This window comes from Bacillus rossius, chromosome 2 (assembly GCF_032445375.1).
Source record: "Bacillus rossius redtenbacheri isolate Brsri chromosome 2, Brsri_v3, whole genome shotgun sequence".
In the NCBI taxonomy this organism is placed as follows: Eukaryota; Metazoa; Arthropoda; class Insecta; order Phasmatodea; family Bacillidae; genus Bacillus; species Bacillus rossius.
In genome coordinates, this window is record NC_086331.1 from 68,906,189 (window position 1) to 68,931,999 (window position 25,811).

The 25,811-nt window shown below is 34.8% G+C and overlaps 1 protein-coding gene across 14 annotated transcripts in view; it reads right to left on the minus strand.

Annotated features, from left to right (window-relative positions):
* Window positions 1–25,811, minus strand: part of LOC134529350 (sarcolemmal membrane-associated protein-like) — a 236,039-nt gene that overhangs the window by 199,776 nt on the left and 10,452 nt on the right. For 13 of the 14 annotated variants that reach the window (XM_063363326.1, XM_063363327.1, XM_063363324.1 and 10 more), the window contains exons 2-3: window positions 12,026–12,142; window positions 1,916–2,099 (exon numbers count right to left, since the gene is read on the minus strand). The gene's annotated coding sequence lies outside the window, so the exon portion shown is untranslated. Of the gene's footprint in view, window positions 1–1,915; window positions 2,100–9,319; window positions 9,514–12,025; window positions 12,143–25,811 lie in introns of all 14 variants that reach the window. The other variant, XM_063363321.1, reaches the window with a different exon arrangement.

Sequence of the window (25,811 nt, forward strand, 5' to 3'; positions counted from 1 at the left end):
ACACACCAAAAAAAACACTAAAAGATATTTTCTGGGTGTTGAAAAAGTGTTTTTTTTTTTACTTCAAATTTATTACTCTGTATGATCTGCAGATAATTTAAATAATTTTTGTATGAAAATAAAAAGTTTGTAAGGAGTTTTGTTGATTTATATTTCTCTTGATCAAACACACAAAATGGCCACCACTTTACAACAAGCAAACTTTTACACAACAAAAAACAACTTCTCAAATAACCAACAGTTCATTGCTCAGAAAAAAATACTGTATGTCCTATGCTAATACTCTTTAAGAAAAATATGAATACTCTGATGATATTTAAATCTGACAATCACTTGGTACAAATGGCAGAGACCTTTGTTCTCTTGGTGTGGCCACCAAATTTCATTCAGGCTTCACCTAGGCCTATGCTCCTATGCTGCTGCCTGTGGTCAAATCTTCAAAAATATTATAACTGTCCACAATATATACTAACAGTTTGGCCCATACCACAGACGTGGAATTTCTACGCAGCTATTTGAAATAAAAACTTGGTGAGCCACCACCCGAAACACGACTGCTTCGATCAACTTACAAGAGATGGTTGCAATGGCTGCTTTTTTTCTCCACCAAGGAGAGAAGCAACCACGTGATCCAACCCAATTACAAACAATCTTTAAAATTAAATCCAATAACATACTTTACAATAACGAAAGCAAACTACTATCCCTTTCAATTTCCATCCAACAAGATTTTGTTTCCAGCTCCTCACTTCTTCCATGAGGCAATAAAGACTTCTTGTTTTCCCACTGTTATTAAAATCACTATTCTGACAAAATTTGCACACATTGCATCCACCTAATTTCTAGATAATGAAAATCTACAACAAATCCTTTAAAAATACGTGCGGGCGTGCACTTACGGACCCACGCAACCATGCACCCCCCCCCCCCCCCAACCCCGTCACACACACAAGCCATTTTCCTGCCATGCCCTTCCTTATCTTCTTTTCCATGATCTTCCATACACCTTAGCACAGAGGCATATCAAAGTGATCCCTTTATTGTTCTCACATCTTTTCCTATCTCTTTTTTTAAACAGTGGCACTAATTCCCATTACTCCAATCCTCTGGTACCAATTTTTCTCTCCAAATACACCTCATTACTCTATACAGCCAATAAATTCCTATATTTTCTGCTGCTCATATAATTTCTACTTTTAGCTCATTTATGTATTAATAACTGAAATGTGTTTTCACAAATCTTAGGTTTCATGAAGACAGGCGTCTTATTTTTGCTAAAATAAAGCAAATGTAGAGCTTTGCTTTTCAGATTTCGCTCATTTAATGAACATTTTAATTATGAAATGGATTTCTGAATAAAATGAAAATTCACTTGTTTCCTGTTATATATTATATGCTGTAAGCTTCACTAAGTTGGTATTGGCTGTTTTTTATATTATTTCACCTTTGTAGGTCTCAGATCATTTTGTGGACTTTTCATTGATGCTAAGAATATGCTAAATAAATAAAATTAAATTTTTCTTTTAACTGCTCTATAATCATTACTTCAGCAATAACATATCTGCAAAATATTTTAGGCTATTTTCTCTCAGTTTTACTGTTTTACTTTAATCTACAAAATAATATTTATTTTGTGCCAAAGTGCCCACTCCCCCATCTCCTCAACCTAAAAATAAAAGAAAAAGATCAGATAGACTTATGGTTACAAACTATGAAGAAAATAACCAATAAGCATAATCTGTTTCATTACATTCTTATTTCCAACCAAAATATTTTATTCAACAATGCTAGTTCTACCATGTATGAATTTTATGTATAAATGCTTTGAATAACTACATAAAATCAATATTTTTAAAGGCAGAACAATCCTTTGATGGAACAATAGATTAATTAATAATATTAAAAATCAACTTACCTGTTACAGTTGCTCCACTGAGTACCAACAATTCAATAAGATATTTCATCAGTGAATAATTATATCAGGTACATAAACACAACACTCATTGTTTACAACATTAAGATTCAAACAATGAACACACTTCCAGATAGTAAACATGTTTTTGGCTATGTTGATCCACTTCTAAATATTGAAGTACCATCTGAAAAAAAAAATTATTCACACTTACTAATAATAAGTAAATATTTCTATTTTTTACCATTAATATTACCAAAAAAATCTTTAACATAGAAACAAAAGCAGCAAGCATCAATAGCTGTATAAAACAAAAATAAAAAATATAACTGTTTTTTCATTAGTTAAGGAACAATTTAAAAAATTAAAAGAGCTACAAAATAAAACATCTCATAGTTCAGTAACAAATCAATCAATTATAAATTAATATGAATGCAAGCCAATGATTTCTGAAGTTGTTTTAAATAAATAATTTAAGTGTAGCATTTTAGATCGTTTGAAAAGTTTTGAAAGTATAAAATTTAGTTACGGTTTTCTCAAAGTCTTTTAGAGCAATTTCAAAAACCTAAAACTATCTTTAAATAAAATATAATGTAAATTACATATTGGTCCAACTGTCTTTTATCCAACTGATTATAAAATGTTTATTTGAAGAGTTCCAATTAACATTATAAAAACCATCCAGGAGCCATTACGAGTATCTGTTAGATAAAATTACTTAAAAATGCTTATTATCACTAAAACTAAGACAATGCACATTACACAACAATACACTTAACTGTGATTAAATATATGGGGAAAAAAACATATTCTATTTAATAAATAAATCCTAAATAACACAATAACGCACTGCAAAGCTGACGTCACATGGGCCGATCGCAGGTAGGCTGGGAGCTGACAAAGGAGGCCCACGTCAATATATTTCATTTGTTCTGATAAAACTTATACTGTCACTATTGTATCAGAACTCAATGTGCCTAAAATATAAAAAATTGATAGGTCAATTTTTTTAATGTTTTACAATTTGTCAACATCAAGGTCATTAGCGATGGAAACACTATCAGAAATTCGGGAATATCAGTGAAGGAATCAACCATGACCTATAGTAAACACTACAGCACTTAAAATAATCTGCAGGCTTTCCTGGCCTGCCTTGAAATCTAACTTGGCTTTTAAGGTTTAGCCATATTACAGTGGTACAGAGGTATAGATGTTTCACTCTGCATTAGAGCAAGAATCACAAGAGCAAAGAAGCAACTAATATCTAGAAGGTAACTAAGCTCATTTTACGGTCAGCCAGAGGTATGTTGTCAGAAGAAGTAACTTTTTATTGGCTCTAATATCAGATAAACCCATATGACATCTTCCCATTGGCTGTTGTTGGCTAAATGGAGTTTGTTTCTGTTTCCCTTTGCCGATATTTTTCTGGAGGTGATTTTCTTACAAATTTCTATACATAAGATAAAACTGTTAAATAATGTATGTTACAAGATACCGTTATAAGCTCTTACACAGTAATTCTAAATACACTATTTTACAACAAAATAACATCCGTATAGAGTCATGGAGAAATTCAAAGCTAGATATGTTTAGCATAAGGATACTTAAATACAATTTACACGTTTATGGGCGGAGTACATGGCTAGCAGTTACGAACCAAGTAACCTACACAACTATTAAGCAAAACATCACATATATACATGTGCGATGCGTTGCGTTTTACTAAACATTCAAAAAAGTAGCTAACGCATCGGGCACAGAAGAATAGTTTAAAGATAATACAGCAGCGTGATTTTACTGGGAGTACTCATATCGTAAGTAAAAGTGTCATTCCGTGTGAAATCACCAAGGCGTGGTTGCTTGACCATTTTAGAAAATTTTAATATTTTTACCCAATAAAGTCACATCAGTAAATAGCTCAAAAATATTTTTATTTAATTTTTATCTGCCACCATTTTGAATTAGGGCTAAAATATCTTTGCTACTGCGTGCAAAAATAAGGCCTCGTAGAGGTTTTGTTAAAAGTTTATTGTTGGCCTTGACTAAAAGATAGAAGTTTCTTGTCTTTACTGATAAAAAGAGAACATTATAGGATTACATAAAATGTATAAAAATATATTAAATACATTTGGAAAACATAAGAAAAATGACCTTGAAATATGCCAAAATATTGAACATTTTCAGCAATTTTCATGACCTTTTAAGGTGACTTGGAGTTTGAACCAAAAGACCAAATTTTCTATGTAATAACTATGGCTAGAGTACTTTCCAGCTGTGTTGAGTTAAAGTAATGGTTTTAAGCCCATCATGCTTTTTTTTAGCATCAAAATTTCAAAATTTTCAAATTTTGCTAATTTCAAGGTCAAAAATATCTTAAAAGGGGGACCGGATAAAATTTTTCTGTTTATGCCAAAAAATACATCTATTAGTGATTATCAAAATGTGCAAGTTTCATTTTGTGGTTCAAACTGGTTTAAAAGTTAGTTATTTGAAACATGTGTTAAATTGCTATACACGTAAGTACATATAATTCAACAGTTGTTCATGTTTTCATATAATTTTTAAAAATATCTGTCATTAAAATTAAATTACACTTTTAACATTATATGTAAAAAAAGGCTTAGTTAAACAACTCTCAATAACATTATTTACACAGTTTGAAATTCACTTGGTACAGTTGTGATGCCGAAGTTTTATTTGTGAAAGTGGGCTTCTAGTTTCAGTGAGAGATCAGTATTTTTCTCTTCTGTAATATTAAATGTTTTTCCTGTCATAGTTGTGAACTCTGTAGGTCGGAGGACATCCAAAACATTTTTCATCTCCACCCATGAGACTTCATCGCTTGTTAAACTAAAGCTTGATGATGAACCACCTGGTTTGTAGAATACCACCTTGGTATCATTTTTTTTCCTTTGAAACCTCACAAACTTTAACAATGTACCATCTGTTGTCATAAACACACACAATATTGTCCTTCAATGATATGTCACTGACATGAAAAACTACAGGAGTTCCATCAACAGTATATTCTTGATGGTTTCTGACGAATGATGCTGAAATGGTGCTCACTTAGTATTGTTGACCTATCCTTTGGTACATAACAATGATGGTTTCTAGTACTTACAATTCTTTTAGCTTCATCAAACCAACTTTTTAAAAGAAGCTCTACCTTTCAAACTTCACTTTCCTCTACAAAGACAAAGTCGATTCCTTTAATGTTTTCCACGCAAAAATTTAACATGCTGATTGGTGTTGTAATGTGGCCTTCTACCGGTCGTTGCAGACTTGCCTTAGCCACAAGTCGCTTTACAGTCCCACCTACCCCATCACAAGGTCCCTTGCCGTGACTTGTTGCAAAAAAATGCCACTCAGCATCAACTCCAAAGTCTTCTTTATGTTTGCACAGGTTAGTAAAATTGAACCTGTTATTCTACTGACCTCCTGCTCCATCTGAGAAATAAACAACTTTATTCAAATTGTGAACAAAGGACTTAATGAATGGTATCAACTTTGTTTGGAATGTGTACACAGCCGATGTATTATGATTCATACCGTCACTTATAACACAAAGGTGTCGAATACATAAATTCCTGGTCTCATCTCTGTAGTACACACAGAAGGGATGAAGTGTGGCCTGAAAGTTGATCCAGTGATAACTCTGGATGTCATCTTGTATGATAAATGTGAAGTTTTCAGAGAAATCACCAATCACTACACATTCATCACTTTTATGATTTTCTTTCTGTTTTTTTCCAAAACTGTGATTGACTATGTGAGATAAAATGATGTTTTTTCAACAATATTAGTTTACTAGCAAATGTTTCTTGGAATTCAGCATATGTTTCAATAATAGTAACAAGACTGCAATGGTCACTCATCATCCACTGCTATGTTAATTCATCATCTTCATCACAGTAACAGATCAATGTTTCATCTAAATTCAAGGATGCTATTCCAGGACACTTTGCACATTCCCCAAACATACAGTCTTCACTGTTCAGATCACACACAATTTTTTCAAGAAGGATCTTCCAGTCATCTATTTTAGCTGCTATTGTCATTAGTTTGAAATTTTGGTGAATTGAACACACTCAAACAGAATGAGTGCCACTCGCTCCAGCCAGGGTGCACCACTTGGGGCGTAGAGAACAGAATGTTGAAAATCCCATCTTTACTGATGGATGTTCTTCTTAAAACTTTCTGTATAGTTCTTTTAAATTGCATAGGATTAAACATTTTTGCTTTTGTTCTTTCTTTCCATTTTCAAGGCGAACTGATTTTGTATCCTTCATTCCAGGAAACATTCTGCTAACTTCATCACTTTCATAAAATTCAACAACCAACTCTCTACTTTCTTTGGACAATTTTTTCCCTGATTTCTTAGATGTAAGCTGTGGAATGACACCATGTTCCTGAACTATTTCGTGGGTTTTTCTAACTAGGTATTCACTCACACCTAACTTGTGTAGTTTTTTTTATTGACCAGCTCTTTGGTACTACACTTATAACTTGTATCTTCTCATTGTTGGATGTGCTGGTCATTATTCTTCGCTTTAGATCTTCAACAAGATGTTGTAAGTCTTTTGTGGCAGTATCAACAATCTTCAGTTTTAATTCTTCTTCCTTATCTTGAAATTCACAGCTGATGTTTAAAGTGTCACTTAATTTTTTCTGAATCACACCAGAAAATTTGCTTACAGTTTGCTTTACTTCTAGGTGTTTCTTTTCAGCACTAAGTTTCATTATTTTAGTAGGCAAAACTCCTAAAACAGAGCCTGCATCATTGATAGATTCCACGACAATTTCAGGTGAAAGGAATGGTTCTTCATCAACACTTTTTCCAACATCAAAGTTCTCATAATCACTACTTGAAGATGTTGAGAGTTTATGGCAAGAGCAACAAACAAACAGATTTACCAGGAATCAGTGTGGGCCATTTTTCAGACAACGCTAGGGTTATTTCCATCAAATGTTTTTTTTAATAACTTTTTTATGGCATGGAAATGGATCACAACACGAATTTCCAAACAAATGATGGTATTTCTCCAAATATTTCTTTTTGTGATAAGTACACACACTAGCTAAACAATCTATTTTAACTTTTTCTGAGAAGGTAACGTTGTGATTCATTTAATTGTGATGCAGTCTTTAATTCTGACTTTCCATAGGACTGATTTTCACAGCATTCATTTGAAACCATTCCCACAGAGCATTTCATGTTTCTTGTAATATTGTTGCTATATATTCATTTTAAAAGTATGTATTTAGAAACCAGTAAGAAAACCTAGTTGACATTAAAGAAAGCTACTTTACTGCAGAACTTCACACAACAGCAAATAACAAACAAAAAAAACATAGCTGCTTAGGATAAAAAAAAACAGAAACACATCTTCATTCTTTGAGAACACACACAAGACTGAACTGGTTGGCACTGTCTGTAGACATGTTACAACTTGCCAGGCGGATGATTAAACTAGCCTTGCTTGTTAGAACATGCATATCCATGTCTCCTTACACAGACGTGGGTATCTAAAGTGTACAGGTGAATATCAAACTGTAAAGAATGTTATTGAGTTTCTTTACTAAACCTTTTTGTACATATAATGTATAAGTGTAATTTAATTTTAATGACAAATACATTTTTTAAAATAATATGAAAACATAAACAACTGTTGAATTATAAGTACTTACGTACTTAAGTATTTAACACATGTTTCAAATAACTCTAACTTTTAAACCAGTTTGAACCACAAAATGAAACTTGCACATTTTGATAATCACTAATAAATGTATTTTTTGGCATAAACAAAAAAATTTTATCCGGTCCCCCTTTTAAGATATTTTTGACCTTGAAATTAGCAAAATTTGAAAATTTTGAAATTTTGATGCTAAAAAAAGCAGGAAGGGCTTAAAACCATTACTTTAACTCAACACAGCTGGAAAGTACTCTAGCCGTAGTTATTATGTAATAGTCATTACATAATAACTACGGCTAGAGTACTTTCCAGCTGTGAAAATTTGGTCTTTTGGTTCCAACCCCAAGTCACCTTAAAAGGTCATGAAAATTGCTGAAAATGTTCAATATTATGGCATATTTCAAGGTCATTTTTCTTATGTTTTCCAAATGTATTTAATACATTTTATGTAAGCCTATAATGTTCTCTTTTTATCAGTAAAGACAAGCAACTTCTATCTTTTAGTCAAGGTCAACAATAAACTTTTAACAAAACCTCTACGAGGCCTTATTTTTGCACGCAGTAGCGATGATAATCGAGCCCTGATTCAAAATGGTGGCAGATAAAAATTAAATAAAAATAGTTTCGAGCTATTTACTGATAAGACTTTCTTGGGTAAAAATTTTTAATTTTTTTCAAATGTCGAGCAACTATTAATTTTAAAATTCAATGATTTCACACGGAATGACTCAAAAACAAAGAAATGTACAAGTTAAAAAAAGAAAACATTAACACAAATATTATGAAAGAGATTCTCCTCATAAACATGAACAATTATTAGGCAACCGCAAAGAAGAAATTATTAAATTACAATACTATTTACAAAATACACATGACCGCTGATGGTCTGACTTGAGTCTAACTGCAACTGGCTCCTCTGAAACAACAACACATTTTACTACAAGAATATTTACAAAGAATTACAATTATACAGACTCTAAAACCATAAGCTTTCAGAAACATTAAAAAAATTGCAACTCGTCGTAAGTCTAGTCCTTTCTTGATAAAACTAATAAATGATCTTTTTATCAAACTGTTGTATTAGTTGTGTCTGTGTGGGAAACGAAAGAGAAAATGAAGTTAAGCCCCTCGGTTGTTCAGGTGATGACTTATACGACACTCGCCTTACAAATCGGTAGTGAGGGTCCATTCCAGGGCCCCCACTGCAACGAGTCGTCTTGTAGTCATGTTGCCTGCCGTGTAGTGCACTACTCCCCGATGACTCTGAACACAGACTGCTGGCAATGACCGGGTGCAGAAGACCTGGTATCGAAAAAGACTAACAGCTGAGCGAAAGTGCAGCCACACCTCACTCTTTCTACTCCTCGGCTTTCGTGACCGTTCATACTTGTAGAGGAGAATTACTAATAAGCCAAATTCTCCAAGACGTTTCCATTGTTGACCTCTGTCAGTGACCTTGACTCGTCCCACTTCAGTATTACGAAAACCGAAGTCCAATGTTTGCAAGTCAAAGTCGGGTTGTTATTGTTCTGCCTTTACACGTCACCCACTGTCCCAGTCACACACACTAAGTCCTCTATTAAGCCTCTGACAACATGTTCCCTTCTAGCTTAAATACTCTCTTCTACTTGCCCACTCCTTCTCACTCAACGAGTAAACAAACAAAGTCGTTGGCGAGCATTTTTACACCTTGGTGGCGACTTGTCCTTACCCAAAATTCGTAAATTAGCTGAGTGGTTTTTCACAATTTAGTCGCTCAGCGAGTAACTTCTTTCTGAGGCTGACTACAATCTGCAGGTAATTGTGATGTCAGGCAGTGACGTTCTGTGTTGACGTGGTGACAGGCAGCAGGACGGCAGAGTGACGTAGCCGATGGTAAGAGCTTCCTTCTCAGCTCTCCGAAGACTGCAGGACAAACCTAGCCCTTATATACTCGCTCAGCTGGTATCGACTTTGTGGGAGAACCCTCCAGAAACATGGAGTTACCTCCCACCTATAGGGGAGGTGGATGGGTGGTGAGTTAAAGTGACAAGTCATGTGGTTACCCCTCCACAACCATGCCTTGGGCATGCCTGAAGTCGCTGTGGTGGAAGCGTGCCTGAGGTATAGGCTACCAGAATTGCCTCGCCATTTTGCTGATTGTGTCACATCCAGGGGTTAACTCACAAAACATGGTTGGATTTGATATTACGTTGTGGGTGGAAAACCAACCACAACAATCTCCCCCTTCCTTTAGAAAAAGACTTTCTTTTAAACCAGTGGAACCTTAATATGGCCCGTTTTCTGTATCACACTAAGTCTAAGACAAAAGGTCACAATAGAGAGAAAATAAATTTACCATCCCACTGTCACAGTAAGGAAATGGCAAGGATGACAATCAAAGGAAACTAGCAATCACCTAAAAGTGTTTTGTTTTGTCAATGTGTATCTTGAAAATCAAATTTTTGTCTCTATCTTTGAGTAGCAGAGTATTAGGTGTCAGACATTTGATTATCTCGTAGGGACCTTTAACTTTAACCCTAGTATAATGTTAAATTTATCGACCGCCTTGCTCAAAAAGTGTCTCTTTCAACAGGTCGTGGTTGCCTTTCTTGTATTTGACAGGCACGTTGCCTGTCATAGTTCTTTCTCATGCGGCGATAATACCTCTTTAAGTGATCGCTAGCCTCTGTGCAATACCGCCTTGTTCGGATTTTACTGTCATCTAAACTAGTTTCTAATTCCAGTTCCCACACATTACCTAAAGGGTGCAACAAATGTTGGAACAGAACCTCTGCTTGACTGACCGGGTGGGGTCTACTAAAATCCTTTTTCCGACCTCCCTAAAGTCAACTAATAATCTAAATTTACCATGCTGATTCTTCTTGGATACTAAGAAAGCAGGACTAACATTCATAATATTTGATGGCTGTATGATATTTTCCTTCAATAATTTGTCCAATATATCTTTAAAAATATCACTTTTGGGACCTAAAACAGGATATGGTTTACACCTAACTGGCGTGTCATCTTTCCTAGGTACGAGATAGGAAGCTACCTTACAGCGGCCTATCCTGTCACACACTACGTCGCAGTATTGTTCGCTTAGTTGTTTGACAGTGTTCTCCTGAATCTGAGAAATACTTTGTTTTTGAGAAAAAAAAAACATTCAGCTTAATAAATTTATCCATAAATCCCAACAATAATTCCCGCCTTTTTATGTCAATTCTACCTCTTATGGCATCTAAAAAAATTAACTCCAAAAATGATACTGAACTATTGAACCTTCCTAGACACAAAATCAAAATGCCACCGGAAATCACATATTTTGAAAAAGGTATGTATTCCTAGTGGCTCCTGCACTTTTCCCCATTGGCCATGCAAAACAATTTATTTTCCACAGTATACATGCAAATAATGCTTTTTAAGCCTTCCTCCTTCAAATATTCTAGGCATTCCATACTCATTATTGAAGTACTGGCTCTAGTATCCACCAGTGCTACGCATTTTCCCCCCATACACACTAGTTAAGATACACGGGAGACAGACTCTTTTCTCACTCTTCTTGGCTAGTTTGCAGGCATGAGTAACTTCCTTTTTAGCAGAATTTACGACAAGCAAAACACTTGGTGCCTCTATCTGAACAATTCCTACTACTAACATTTTCCATCGCGTGTTGGTCTTCTAACTCCTGGTTTGTTCTTCCTTCCCGGTGTGCGCCACGCGGCTTAAAATAACAAGCACGAGCTAGGTGATTGTCTGTCCTGCAGATTAAACAATGCCTCATATTATTCCTGTCTCATTGATTTCTGTTATGTGTTATGTCCTCCAACTCGGAACATGTCAGACTATTTACCCTGACACACTTTTCAATTGACTTTACTAGGTTTTGCAATTTCTCCAAAGAAGTTGGCCTAGCAGTAAGATAATGCTGTTTAATGCGTGGTTCTAGGTTATCGATCACTATCTCCACTAACTGCGATCCCGGATAAGATCTCCAAGTACACTTACATAATTACTGATATTATTTATGGAGCCAGAAACTGTTTCATCTTTTCTCTGTCTACAGCACAAAAATTGTTTATGCAACTTATATTTCATTACACCCATTACAGCCAAAATCTAAAAATTTAGTTTGCACTTCATCCCAATTATATCTAAGATATGATTTCAACTAACAAGTGCTGTTGTTCACTGGAGACATGAAAAATTAACACTTGTAAAAAAGTCTGAACAGTTATCAAATTTAATTTTCTCACTTACTGAATTTTGCTCAAAAATTCAACTATGTTTTCAGTTGTGCTATCTGTGGGTCTCGGAAAATTCTTAATGAACGGAGTGGCCAAAGTTTTTGTTACGTCAATATCAAGTTGTAACTGTGAGTCAATGTCAGAACTTGCTACTTGAGCAGGAGATAAGTCATCTTTATAGCACTTACGAACCAACCGCCTCAGTTCCTCCAGCGTAAATGTCTCCTGGTCGAAGTCACCAACTCCCAGATCAGTAAGTAGCGTCTGCAATGTCTCCTTTGACAGTCTCTGGATCCAAGATGTCCCTGAAAATACCATACTGTGAGAGCAAGATGATATCACAAACAAGTACACACTCAAAATGAAAAATGAACTTAATATTACACTTAGTCACTTTGTCCACCAAGCGAACAAGAGTGTATTTTGCAGTTCGCACACTCGCTCTACAGCAGAGTGGCGCATTTATTTCTTGTTGCCCCCTGAGAGGGTGAACAAGAGGAAGGGTTGATTAGAGCAAACACTAAAACAGTGTTGTGAGAAACACACAAAATATTTATTCAGAATGTTACAACTCAAACAACACCCAAATAGGCTTGAGGACATTTACAGCAACGTGATTTTACTGGGAGTATTCATATCAAAAGTAAAAACAAAGAAATGTACAAGTTAACAAAAGAAAAAATTAACACAAATATTATCAAAGAGGTTATCCTCAAACATGAACAGCAAAGAAGAAATTATTAAATTACAATACTATTTACAAAATACACATTACCGCTGATGATCTTACTTGAGTCTAAGTTCAACTGGCTCCTCTGAAACAACACATTTTACTACAAGAATATTTACAAAGAATTACAATTATATAGACTCTAAAACCATAAGCTTTCAGAAACATTAAAAAAATTGCAACTCGTCGTAAGTCTAGTACATTCTTTATAAAACTAACAAATGATCCAACTGTTTATCAAATTGTTGTAGTAGTTGTGTCTGTGAGTTAAACGAAAGTGAAAATAGAAGTTAAGCCCCTTGGTTATTCAGGTGATGACATATGAGACAATCGCCTTAGAAATGGTTCGTAGTGAGGGTCCACTCCAAGGCCCTCTTTGCAGCAAGTCATCTTGTAGTAATGTTGCCAGCCGCGTAGTGCACAACCCCCCAACGACACTCAACACGGACTTTGCTAGCAATAACCAGGTGCAGAACACCTTCAACAGAACACTTCAACAGCTGGGCAAAAGAGCAGCTACACCTTGCTCTTCCAACTCATCTGCTTTCGTGACCTGTCACACTAGTAGAGGAGAATTACTAACAAGCCAACTTCTCCAAGACGTTCCAGTTGTTGACCTCTATAAGTGACCTTTACTCATCCCGCTTCAGTATTTCGAACAACAAAGTCCAATGTTTGTAAGTTAATGTCAGGTTGCTGTTCTGCCTTTATGTCACCACTGCCCCATTCATACACACACTAAGTCTGCTTTTAAGCTTTCTGACATGTTTCCGTCTAGCTTCGATTCTCTCTCTACTCGCCCACTCGCACTCGCTCGACGAGTAAACAAACAAAGTCGTTGGTGAGTATTTTTACACCTTGGTGGTGACTTGCCCTTACTCAAATGTCGTAAATTTGCTCAGTGGTTTTTCACAATTAAGTCGCTCAACGAGTAGCCATTTTCTCAGTGAGTGGCACCAGTGATTATCTGAACGCATTACCTCTTCTGCTGCTATCTCCTCTTGGCACCTCGTCGCTGATTAGCAAAGTTCAAACTCACTTGAAAAAGATTAACTCTAACTTACTCCTTTCTGAGGCTCAGTCTCTGGAGGTCATTGTGATGTCGGGCAGTGTGATGTTCTATGTTGACGTGGTAACGGGCACGTGATGTAGCCGATGGTAAGAGCTTCCTCATCAGTTCTCCAAAGACTCTGAAGACTGTAGGCCAAACCTGGCACTTATATACTCACTCGGCTGGTATCTACTTTGTGGGAGAATCTTCCAGAAACATGGAGTTACCGCCCCACCTCCATAGGAGATGGATGGGTGGTGAGTTCAGGTGACAAGTCACATGGTTCCTCCTTCACGCCTGTGCCTCAGGAGCGCCTGAAGTCGCTGTGGTGGAAGCATGCTTGAGGGATAGGCTACCATAAGTGCCTTGCTGTTTTGCTGATGAAGTCATATCTAGGGGCTAACTCACAAAACATGGTTACCATTTGTATTACATTGCAGGTGTAAAACAACTGCAACAAGGTGAAAACTAGTACAAGTTTTGGTCAAAAGTGAAAATGAGGGGCATATGGTCTGTAAATCTGTAAAGATTGTGAGTGTCTCCTCTCAACACATATTTAAAAACTGGTGGATCCTCAAATATATGGTTTTGAGATTCTGATCATAGGCACCATATTTTAGGTAAACAGAGTTGAATTTCTTGGAGAAGAATGCTAATGACAGCCATGATGTATAAACATTTTATTGAAGCACTGCCCTAACTGCGAATTCTGAAGCATCTGTCAACATTGGTGCATTTGTAATGGGATAAGCTGGCAGCAGAGTGACTTGGGCAAAGGTGGTCTTGCACTTTTCAACTGCCTCTAGGCTTTTCAAGTGTCTATAATAATGGGGCTTTACGTTTACATTTCTCTCCAGGATTTCATCTGATAATGGAGTCTGCAACTCAGCAGGCTTGAAAATGAAGAACTGACAGAAGCATTTCTGTGTACTGACATAGCTGCTTTAAAGATACTGGTTAGTTGTAATGAAAAATAGCATCTATTGTATCTAGTAGAGATCTGGTCTATCCCATCTGCAGAGATTCTGTGTCTCAAGAAAATCACATGTTGTTTGCTAAAAATGCACTTGGATGGATTGACAGTAGACAATAGACAATACTTAGTTGCAGTGGCGTAGCCAGGATTTGTGTATGGGGGGTGTTAAGAAGCATGGCAACCCCCCCCCCCCCCCCCCCGTATTAAAGTGGGGGGTCCGGGGGTCCGCCCCCGGGAAAATTTGAATTTTAAGGTGTAAAATAGTGCTATTTTAGCAGTTTTCGGTACTTAAATTTAAATATTGTAATTGTAAAATTTTTATTAATTTTTAATATGAAATTTGTTTGAGTGATGAATAAGAAATTTAATTAAAGATTTGGGGCTAAGGGGGGGGGGGGGTTTAACCCCTAAACACCCCCCCCCTGGCTACGCCCCTGCTTAGTTGAGACATTCCAAGATTTTTAAAGATGCTGTCCATGTGCCTCATAACTGGGTGCTACCAAAATATCAACACGGTAAAAAACACACTTAAGTCAAGGCCTCTGAGGACTTCTTCAATGAACCTCTGAAAAGTCTGTGCAACATATTATAAAGACATAAATATAAATTTTTAAAATCAAAATGTTTTTGGAAAATCAGCTGGTGAAACTAAAATATGGCTGTAGCCAACCCCCCCCCCCCCCCCCCCTTAAGATTGATAGTGGAGATAATGGTTTGCCACCATAAGTGTGGGAGGAGTCCTGCATGTGTGGAATTGATATTAGCAACAGCAGTCCCCATATGGCCTACATTACTTTCCTTTTTTTGGGTATCATGTGCAGAAGTGAACAAGTGCTGTCAGAAGGGCAAACTATGCAATGTTGAGCATAAATTCAAACTCCTTCTTTGCTATCCTCAGTTCATCTGGTGCAAAACGACGTATGTTCAAGATAAAGAGGCAGCTGCCAGAATTCTGGGTGGGGTTGTTGTTTGCCCTCAAGAAGTCCCCTCATAATTTCCTGAGCAGTATTTGGAGGGCTGAATACACTTACATGCTCCATCTCCAAAGCATCTGTGGTACCAGCAAATTTCTAGCTAACTCTTGCTGAGGGAGCAACACTGGTGTGACTGATGAAACTCATGACATCCACGGTGAGTTAAAGATGCTGAAATCTCCAGTTGTAATGTCGTGGCCATCTCACCTTTTTTGATGTCATGAGGACTGACATATTTTCAAAAATGGATTTTTCTGTGAGGCTTTTTCTGCTAACTATGGTCTAGGATTAGTATCTGTGATGGCATCTGCAAGATCCGTTAGTGACTCTAAAGAAGAATTGGTTTGTGTTACCAGAATTTTTTGTGGTGATGGTGGTAATTGACCTGAGTTCATCTGGAACAACCATCACGGCCAAGTGTCGGAGGTGCCACAGGAACTGAAATGGTCTTCAGTCGCCAATATCATTCTTTAGAAGTTGTTTGGATTTCTTGTGAAGCACCCAATTTCTTAATAAGTGCAGACTTTATTTTGTAACATTTTTCCTTATTTATAGGGTCAACTAAATTGTATAATTCAGCATTATACATATTTGCAGTCTGAAATGACAGCCAAGTAAAAAAATTTGGTCTCATCTGAGTGACATGCTAGCGCAAACTGGTTCTCTGCCAATAATAACCATATTCCTGGGTCCAAGGCAGATGGTTGATGATGGTGTGCTGGCCGTATCTGTAAAAATATTCCTGAACGAAGATAACACACTACAAGACCAAATGCAATGGTGCCCAGGAGAAAAGTGTGAATGGCCGAATTGTTATGCCCACTTCTAATGCTACCTCTACTGGCATGGCACGAATCAGGTAAGCCCGCCACGGGTGCGAGAAGTATTGCAGAACTCGCACGTTTCCTCTCCTCACATTTCCACAGTAACAGGTGGAGTGCAGTGCGGGTGATATGCAGTACAGGTGAGGTGCGGTGCAGCTGTCAGTTTATCTCATGCTATTATTCCAAATTGTACCCTACATACTGTATCAGGTCGGGGTCGCCACTGTAGCCGTAATGCTATTAATTATGTTTCAGGGTAACTGAGGTACATTAACTAAAATATCAAGATAACTGATTCAAGAAGATAACTAGCGGGTCATTCCATGACAAATATACAAATTAAATTTATTTTATTTTTGCTGCATGATTTTTTACTCCCCCGAAACTTAGTTAGTGTTCACAACTACCTTTCCTAAGAAAAACCCCAAATTTTTACATTTTTATTATTAATTCTTTCTGAAATATATCAAATTGTCTTTTAAAAGTATAGTGTAAAACTATCATTTTGGGGTATTTTTTGATAGGCCATAACTTTTTTGTGTTAACAGCTATATACCTCGTACACATATCATCGGAAAGCTCATTGAATGTACCTTTTTTTGGCTTATTGACATAGGATATTTTTTGCACTCTTCATTACTTTGTAAATTTATGAAATTAACCAAAAAATCTTCAATTTTCAGTAATTTAAAATATTAAAAAATTAATGTAGGACTTTGAGGAACAACTTAAATTTTTTCCTGTGATTCATCCCTATGGTCACTTTGTGTGCCAGCAAAAACATCATGATACTCACAGTCCTACAATGTAAAAGAAATTCCTGAAAATCTAAAATTTTGGAAAAATGGAATTTTCAGGACAAAAAAACCTAATATGGGACCAAATTAAAAAATCTAAACTAATATAATTTATAAAGCTCCTGAGATACTATTTTAAGGAAAAAAAATTGTTTGTTTTGATACTTTGAGTACCAAAACAGTTACAGAGCTTAAAATATGATGAAATATGAAAGACTACTGAAACGTTTATTTTTCAGAACAAATAAGTAGGATGTGAAATTAATAACTGAGTACTTGTTTAAAATAAAGGGGAAAGTTATTTATACAACCTGGAATGTATTACTTTAAAGTTTGCCTGGCACCTAGGACATTCCAAGCAGTATCTGTCTGTAGGCTTATCAGTTATGCTTGCCTTGCATGCTGAGGCATGCTTATCTGCTGATGTGCAGCAAGTCTGAGTCACAACATTAGATAGTGAATACCTAGAAGTCTTGCCAGTAGACAGCCTTAGTAGCAAGCAAGCAGTTGTGCTGAGAGTGGAAATAACATTTTTTTTTCTCAGTGCTTTTTGTTCAATACAAAATTTGTTTAATTAATGCAGTATATATGACCTGCAAGTTAGACAGTGATATTGACATTTTTTCTCAGAGATGTTTCTATGTTATTAACTGTTATTAATTTATGAAGTGATGTCATGTTAGAAGAATGGAGTGTTCTGTTGGTACATATATTCGTTAGAGAGGTATGTCATAATCTAGCCTATAGTAGATCATCCGAACTCAAAACATTAAGTGATGTTAGTGATGAGAAAAAAAAACTTCTAGTTTTGAGATCAGGTTGTGAAAACATAAAAAACATTTGTACGCATCATGAAAAAAAATATCTGGACAAATATTTTCATATTCATGAAAAACGTTGTTGTGATCCCTACCAACTTCACAAGAAAACTGTTAAACAATCTCTTAGAGAAATAACCCTCACAACTGCTACAAACTGCACTCAGTTTAGTTTGATTCCTGGTAAAGCTTTGTGCTCCAAGTGCTTACAAAAAGTACAAACTTCTTCACATATTTCAGGTGATGACAGTGAACAACCACATGATTTGTATCAACCAGAATGTGTTTTGTTAGAGTCAGTTAATACAGCATGTCCAGCACTTGGTGTATCTCCAGTTAAAGTACAGAAACTCTCAACGTATGCTATACCACCTGTTTTAAAAAAAAAGGTGTCTAAGATTGCTGCAGTTTTATCTGATAAGCTACAAAAATCTTTTAATTTAGAAACATCATTACAAGATGAAGAGGAAACTAACTGCAATTATTTACAAAATTTAGGTGGTGAATATGAATCACTTATCGAAGAACTTAGAAAAAGTTCAGAACTGCAGAAACTAAAAAAGAGAAAGTAGAAATTCTCAGCTTATTGCCTAAAAGTTGGAGTATGGAAAAAATTCAGACTGAATTTAATGCTAATCAGTACTTAGTTCGATTGACCCATAACCTGAAAAAAGAGGATGGAGTTTTGCCTGATATTTTGAGTAAAAAAAGTGGGGGAAAAGTTGGAAACGTTAACCATCGTGAAAGTGCAAACATTTTATGAAAAAGGCGAGTATAGTCGTTTGATGCCCGGGAAGAAAGATTGTGTATAAGTAAGAAAAGATGGTGTAAAAACTAACATTCAAAAAAGACTTGTGCTAAGTAATCTCAAAGAATTGTACTCTGCATTTAAAGATAATAGTCCCAACATTAAAATAGGATTCTCTAAATTTGCAGAGTTACGACCAAAATATTGTGTGCTTACAGGTTCTGCTGGTACTCATTCTGTGTGTATGTAAAATGCACCAAAATGTTAAACTTATGCTTGCAGCTATAAAAACTAAACTTGATTACAAAGAACTTCTGAGTAGTATTACCTCACAGTGTGAAATGTGTCCTGGCAATGAAAAAGTTAGGGAAGTCATCATGGAAGATATTGGAGCATTTGAAATCTGTGAAGAAGTCAAATATAAACAATGGTTATCAACCGATAGATGGGTCATTCCATTTCAAATCATCCACGGGTCTACACCCCACCCCCTCAGATTTTCTTGAAATTGTTTTACAGCACCTATGAACAAATATAACAACACGTATTTTTTTTATTTTGGACAAATTCGCTTTAGTTTTTATTTTATAAGTTTTTTTAGAAAATGGTGCATTTTAACTGATCTGTTGTTTGAGGTGCAAGATGAAAAAGGCACTTTTCAGGAAATGTCTAATTGTGAAGTTATTATTTAATAATAACAAATGAATTTTACAATTCTTACTTGAAATTTCATCAGGGTTCCAAAAATCAGGTTAAAAATAACATTAGACTCATATTAAACCCTGTTTTCACTCTTTAAAGTTGGCACTCTGTAATTTTTTTTTTTCATCTGTACAGCTATTTCCGTAAATGTTCATAACTTTTTTCTGGCTGATCCAATGAGGCTGAGAAATGTCTCGTTTGAAAGAAGATGAAAAGTACTATAATAATATAAAATAAAATTTATGGGTATTTGATGTTATCATTTGATAAAAAGGGAAAACCATATTATATTGCTGAAAAGATGCATATTAGCTGTAAATCGTTATCAAATCAATGGTTGGAACAATTATATTAATTTTATTATTACACATAACAAATAGCTTTTACACTCTAATAGGCTAATGAAACTAATCATATAGTTTTAATTTTGTAAAGGATACTACTTAGGATTTTTGGGTAACATTCAAGTGTCGAGTAGGTAGTTAAAGTGTGTTAAAAATTATAGGTATTAATAAAGTTATTTAATTTTTTGGCTTACCTTTTTTGTTGATATGAAACTTAATATTTCCTTGGCCAGGCAGCATTAATGTTTTAAACACTTTTTTTTAGAAAGACTGAACATCATTCGTCCAACTTGACCACTTAATTGTCGAACATCTATGGAACAAATTATGTTTGTAAAAGGGACCCAGCACTTATCCTCTCTTCCAACATTTCGGTTTTCTGGCCAAAAAAATGTTTGTGATGGCCAGTGAGGTATTTGGTTGTAAATTTGTAAGTTATAGTTTTTGTGATAAACTATACCTCGATGAAAAAAAATTGTCACTGCTTATCCGTTTTGCTGCTATTACAGTATTAGATAGTGGTTGGAAAAAATGGAAAGATCTTGTGCCAGGTACAGTTTTATGTTCACTAAAACTGAGTCAACTTTGGTTCTACATTTTCTACACTATCTATATTAATGAATTGAAATATTATTTTTGAAAAGTGTTTGCTACAAAACTTAAACATTTCTTCTGGTGTGCAAATTTGGTCTTTATAGGGTCTTTGGAGGTTGGCTCTTGTAACATGGCATGAAAAGTCCAGGAAGCTTTTAGACTAAAATCTGCTTCATGAAAACAAAGATTGACTAAACTCTTGAAATTTTTGTATAGTGCAGAACAGCCATCTGTGATGTATTCTACTGTTGTTACTTTTGGTTTTTTTTGCTTTCATGTAACTGCAAATTCTGCTTTGTACTTCATAAACAAAGTTTACATCATGTTTCATGTAATCTGATAAAAAGGAAAAATGATTGCTGTGAAACAGAGGAGCAATCATTGTCTCTGTAATAAACTACTAATGGATGTAGTGTGCAAGATGCATGGGACCGATGATAACTTTGAATCTCATCTTGAAGGATAAATCCGTAATTTTCAGAAAAATCCATAAAGCAAAGCACTTAGTTTTGGGATACATTTTCTTTCCTCTTTTTTATGTATTCAGATTGTTGCTTTGAAATATAAGAATGAGGTATCAAGGTTTCAAGTTTTTCATTTAAAAGTGTAATATGACAATCGTAGGACCATTGTTTGAAGTTGGCTCCGGTCAGTATTTGTCCATTGCTTGAATATTATTTGGTCTTTATCATCATAGGCTTCCAGTGTTGTTTTAACTAAAACATTCAATTTGTCAGAATTAGGACATTTATCGCACATTCTTAACATGCATTCTCTTTTTACATCTTCACACATTAACATTTTAGTTAATTCCTTCAATTTTATTTTATCCAGATTCATTGGACTTATAAGTAGTACAGGATTTTGATGAATGCAACAAACACATACTGAATGAACTCCTCTTTGATTAACTGTTACATACCAATTGGGCCTAAGTTCACAAAACTTTGATAGTCCAATTTTGGCATTAGGGTACATTTATTTAAAAGCTGAGTACAGTTCCTCAAGATTACAGGGGGGGTGGGGGGCCTGAAAGCTGCTTCACAGCCGCCTGGTTTGTTTCAGCCTGCCCCTGTCTGACTGGAAACCACCCCCCTTCCCGCCAACCATTTTTTTCTATGGTCATGTGACTAACTGGCAAGGGACTGAGAAGAAATAATATCTTTCCACCAAGGGAAAAAAAAATTAAATACAAGGAAGGAGGGAGAAGGGGGCCTCTCCAGCAGATGGAGAAATACATGTGTGCAGAGCAGGGGAGGGGGGGGGGGCAGTGCTGTAAGGTTTACATTCCAATAGCTGAGAAAAAATACAAAGACTTCTCTTGTGCTCAGAATTCTACTGAAGGAAAATATATGGTGCAATCCAAATTCGAGGGCTCTTAGCATGAAAAGGATTATCCAGGGTTTTTACATTGGTGGGTTCTAATTAACATGGATAATCGAGAGTTTACTGTTAATGTAAATCTCAAGTAAAAGAAGGTTAACTAATTTTAAAGTGTACGCAAACTATGTGTTGTGTGTAATAATAAATAAATAAAATTAATATGATTGTTCTAACTACTGATTTCATAATGATTTAGAGCTAACCTGCATATTTTCAGCAATATAATATTTTTTTCCCTTTTTATCAAATGATAACATCAAATACCCATGAATTTTATTTTATTATAGTACTTTTCATCCTCTTTCAAATGAGACATTTCTCAGCCTCATTGGATCAGCCAGAAAAAAGTTATGAACATTTACGGAAATAGCTGTACAGATGAAAAAAATTACAAAGCGCCAACTTTAAAGAGTGAAAACAGGGTTTAATATGAGTCTAATGTTATTTTTAACCTGATTTTTGGAACCCTGATGAAATTTCAAGTAAGAATTGTAAAATTCATTAGTTATTATTAAATAATAACTTCACAATTAAATTTTTACTGAAAAGTGCCTTTTTCATCTTGCACCTCAAATAACAGATTGGTTAAAATGCACCATTTTCTAAAAAAATTATAAAATAAAAACTAAAGTGAATTTGGCGAAAATAAAAAACACGCGTTGTTATATTTGTTCATAGATGCTGTATAAAAAATTTCATAAAAATCGGAGAGGTTGGGGTGCAAAATTTTGTTTTCTCTGGATGATTTGATTTGGAATGACCCAGATGTCAACTTCTAGAACTTGTAACTACACCTAAAGAATTTTGTGATTATTTATTGGAAGGTCTTAGTGACTTAAAACTACATCATTACATATCAAAACAACAATCTCAGCATCTAAAATCCCTAAAAGAAAACCTTCAAGAAAATGAGTGTATTATCATGGGTGACTTCTCAGAAAACTTTACATTTGTAATGCAAGACGAGATCCAAAGTTACCATTGGGTTAGCTCTAAAGCCACTCTTCACCCTTTTGTCCTGTATTTCAAGTCTGGAGGTAAACTGTAAAGTGAAAGTTATTGTGTAATTAGTGATTCATTAAAACATAGCACTGTTGCCTTTTATTGTTTTCAGAGGATTATCCTGCAGCACACAAAATATTCACACATTGGCATTGTTAAAATCTTTTACTTTTTAGAAGGCTCTGCAGCACAATATAATAAGAAAAACTTTATCAATATTTGTCACCATGAAATAGACTTCGGTTTGAAAGCAGAATGGCATTTCTTTGCTACTTCTCACGGCAAAGGTCCATGTGATGGAGTTGGGGGTACGGTGAAGCGGTTGGTGACTAAAGCAAGTCTTCAGCGTACACTAACTAATCACATTGCAACTCCTATAGAAATGTATAATTTTTGTAAATCACAAATCAAAGGAATCACTTTCTTTTACTGCACTGAAGACAATTTAAAAGAAGCCAACAAATTTCTTCAGCCTCGTTTTGACAATGCTATTGCAGTTGGACAAAACAACCACCTTGCACAGTTTTGTACGTGTGGATAAATTCAGTCTTAAAGTTCAAAAGACATCCATTTCCACCAAATTTAAAATAGTGCCCATCAACAAAGAAATTCCTCACATTGTACCTAAGGTAAATGATTATGTTTGTTGTGTTTACAATAACAATTGGTGGCTAGGACTTGTAACAGAAACTGCCCAGGAACTTCTTACAAACTTTCATTAAGTGACACTGTGTGGAGGAAGAAGGAGCACATTCTCAGAATACTCTCCCCACTGGAGCTTACAACTGCTACAGGAAGAACACACAACATCAGCGCAGAAATGAGTCTCTGCTTATCTCAACTTTTCGCTAACAAGTCTCCTTAAATATTTTAAAACAGGTATTCAACATTTCATATAATGTTATTTCTTTTTACTGAGAAAAGAACATTTGAACCTTTATTTTAAACATTATTAAATTATTAATTTTGCATCCTACTTATTTGTACTGAAGAATAAACATTTCAGTAGTCTTTCATATCTCATCATATTCTAAGCTCTGTAACTGTTTTGGTACTCAAAGTATCAAAACAAACTATTTTTTCCTTAAAATAGTATCTCAGGAGCTTTATAAATCATGTTAGTTTAGATTTTTTAAGTTGGTCCCACATTAGGTTTTTTTGCCCTGAAAATCCCATTTTTCCAAAATTTTAGATTTTCAGGAATTTCTTTTACAGTGTAGGACTGAGTATCATGATGTTTTTGCTAACACACAAAGTGACCATAGGGATGAATCACAGGAAAAAAATTCAAGTTGTTCCTCAAAGTCCTACATTAATTTTTTAATATTTTAAATTACTGAAAATCAAAGATTTTTTGGTTAGTTTCATAAATTTACAAAAAAGTGAAGAATGCAAAAAATATTCTATGTCAATAAGCCAAAAAAAGGTACATTCAATGAGCTTTCGGATAATATGTGTACGAGGTGTATAGCTGTTAATACAAAAAAGTTATGGCCTATCAAAAAATACCTAAAATTGATGGTTTTACACCATACTTCTAAAAGAAAATTTGATATATTTTGGAAAGTATTAATAATAAAAATGTAAAAATTTGCGGTTTTTCTTAGGAAAGGTAGTTGTGAACACTAACTTACGGGGGAATAAAAATTCATGCAGCAACACACATTTGTATATGTCTCGTGGAATGACCCTAGCGCTTACATTGAAAACACTAACAGGATATATATGTAGTCATCAAATGTGCTCAGGACACTCAAATGAGATGACTGTCTTGTTCACTGGCACAGCTGTGGTGGAAAAACTCTCAGCATGCCAGGTCACCTAACAGTATCGCACAACACTACATTCCTCTCAGTTTAGATACCATCTGGATATCACTATTTTATAATATTTTGAAATTCATATAATATATGTCGATATATCTTACATTTACTGTACACACTGTAAATTTTTCACATCAGTTTATGGAAAATATTTAGGTATTTATTTATAATTTTTTATCTTCCAGTCTCAAGTTTATGCATTTTGCTAACAAATTTGGTTAGTATTATTAGTCATGTTTGGCAATGGCTCAGTTTTTTAAACTTAGGAATGGTTAACTGTGACTATAGTAAGGAAATCTTTATTTGGTTTGCGAATGTGCAATTTTTAACTACCCACTTTATTGTGGTTTATAGTAATTCATTTAGTGCTAATTTTTAAGATATTGCACAATATTTTTAGAATTTCACTGAATTCATGATGCAACAAATATTTCTAGATAAACGCTACTACATGCATGATCACTGATAAGGATTTATAACCGCCTCTAAATTAGGTGAGTTTTAGTGTATGTTATATATTTTTATTATTATATTGGCAAATTCTATAGCTTGCTGTGATTCTTCCACAAAGGCAAGGTAATACAAGGCTAATATAAAACAGCTACCCAAAATATTAAAGGTTTGGTAATGTTGGGCTAGCCATTCTGATTCCTAAATTGCAAGTTAATATGGCAGGAACACCAGTCTCACTTCAATGTTAACAAGGCAGAAAGTATACTATATTTTTAATTTTATTTTCCTTTCTTCATATTTTTTTTTTTAATTCTTAACTTATTTCATCATGTGAAGCATCATCAAAACAATTTAAAGTTTTATATTTATATTTTCACCTTCATTAGGTAGGATTTTTATCCCAGAATTTCCCTGGTCTTATTCCCTAGCCAATAAAGTCTCTTAGATTCCAATAAAAATTAAAGAATGGGTAAATGTGAATTTAAAAAAAAAAGATTAATATTTTTTAAAGTCTACTAATGTAACTTTATTATCTAATAAAAGAGTGCTTTTTAAATTTGAACTGAATAGTAAGAAACTAGATAATAGAAGGGCTAGGAAATTATGGGTTAAAAAATTTAAAAGTTTAAAAGATACATGCGTAAGACTTTAAAATTTATATTGTAAAAACTTTTTACAGGATACAATTTCATAACGAAAAAAAATTTGAAAATACAGTATACTGCCGCAAGTAGTCAGTAGGCTTATTCTAAGTA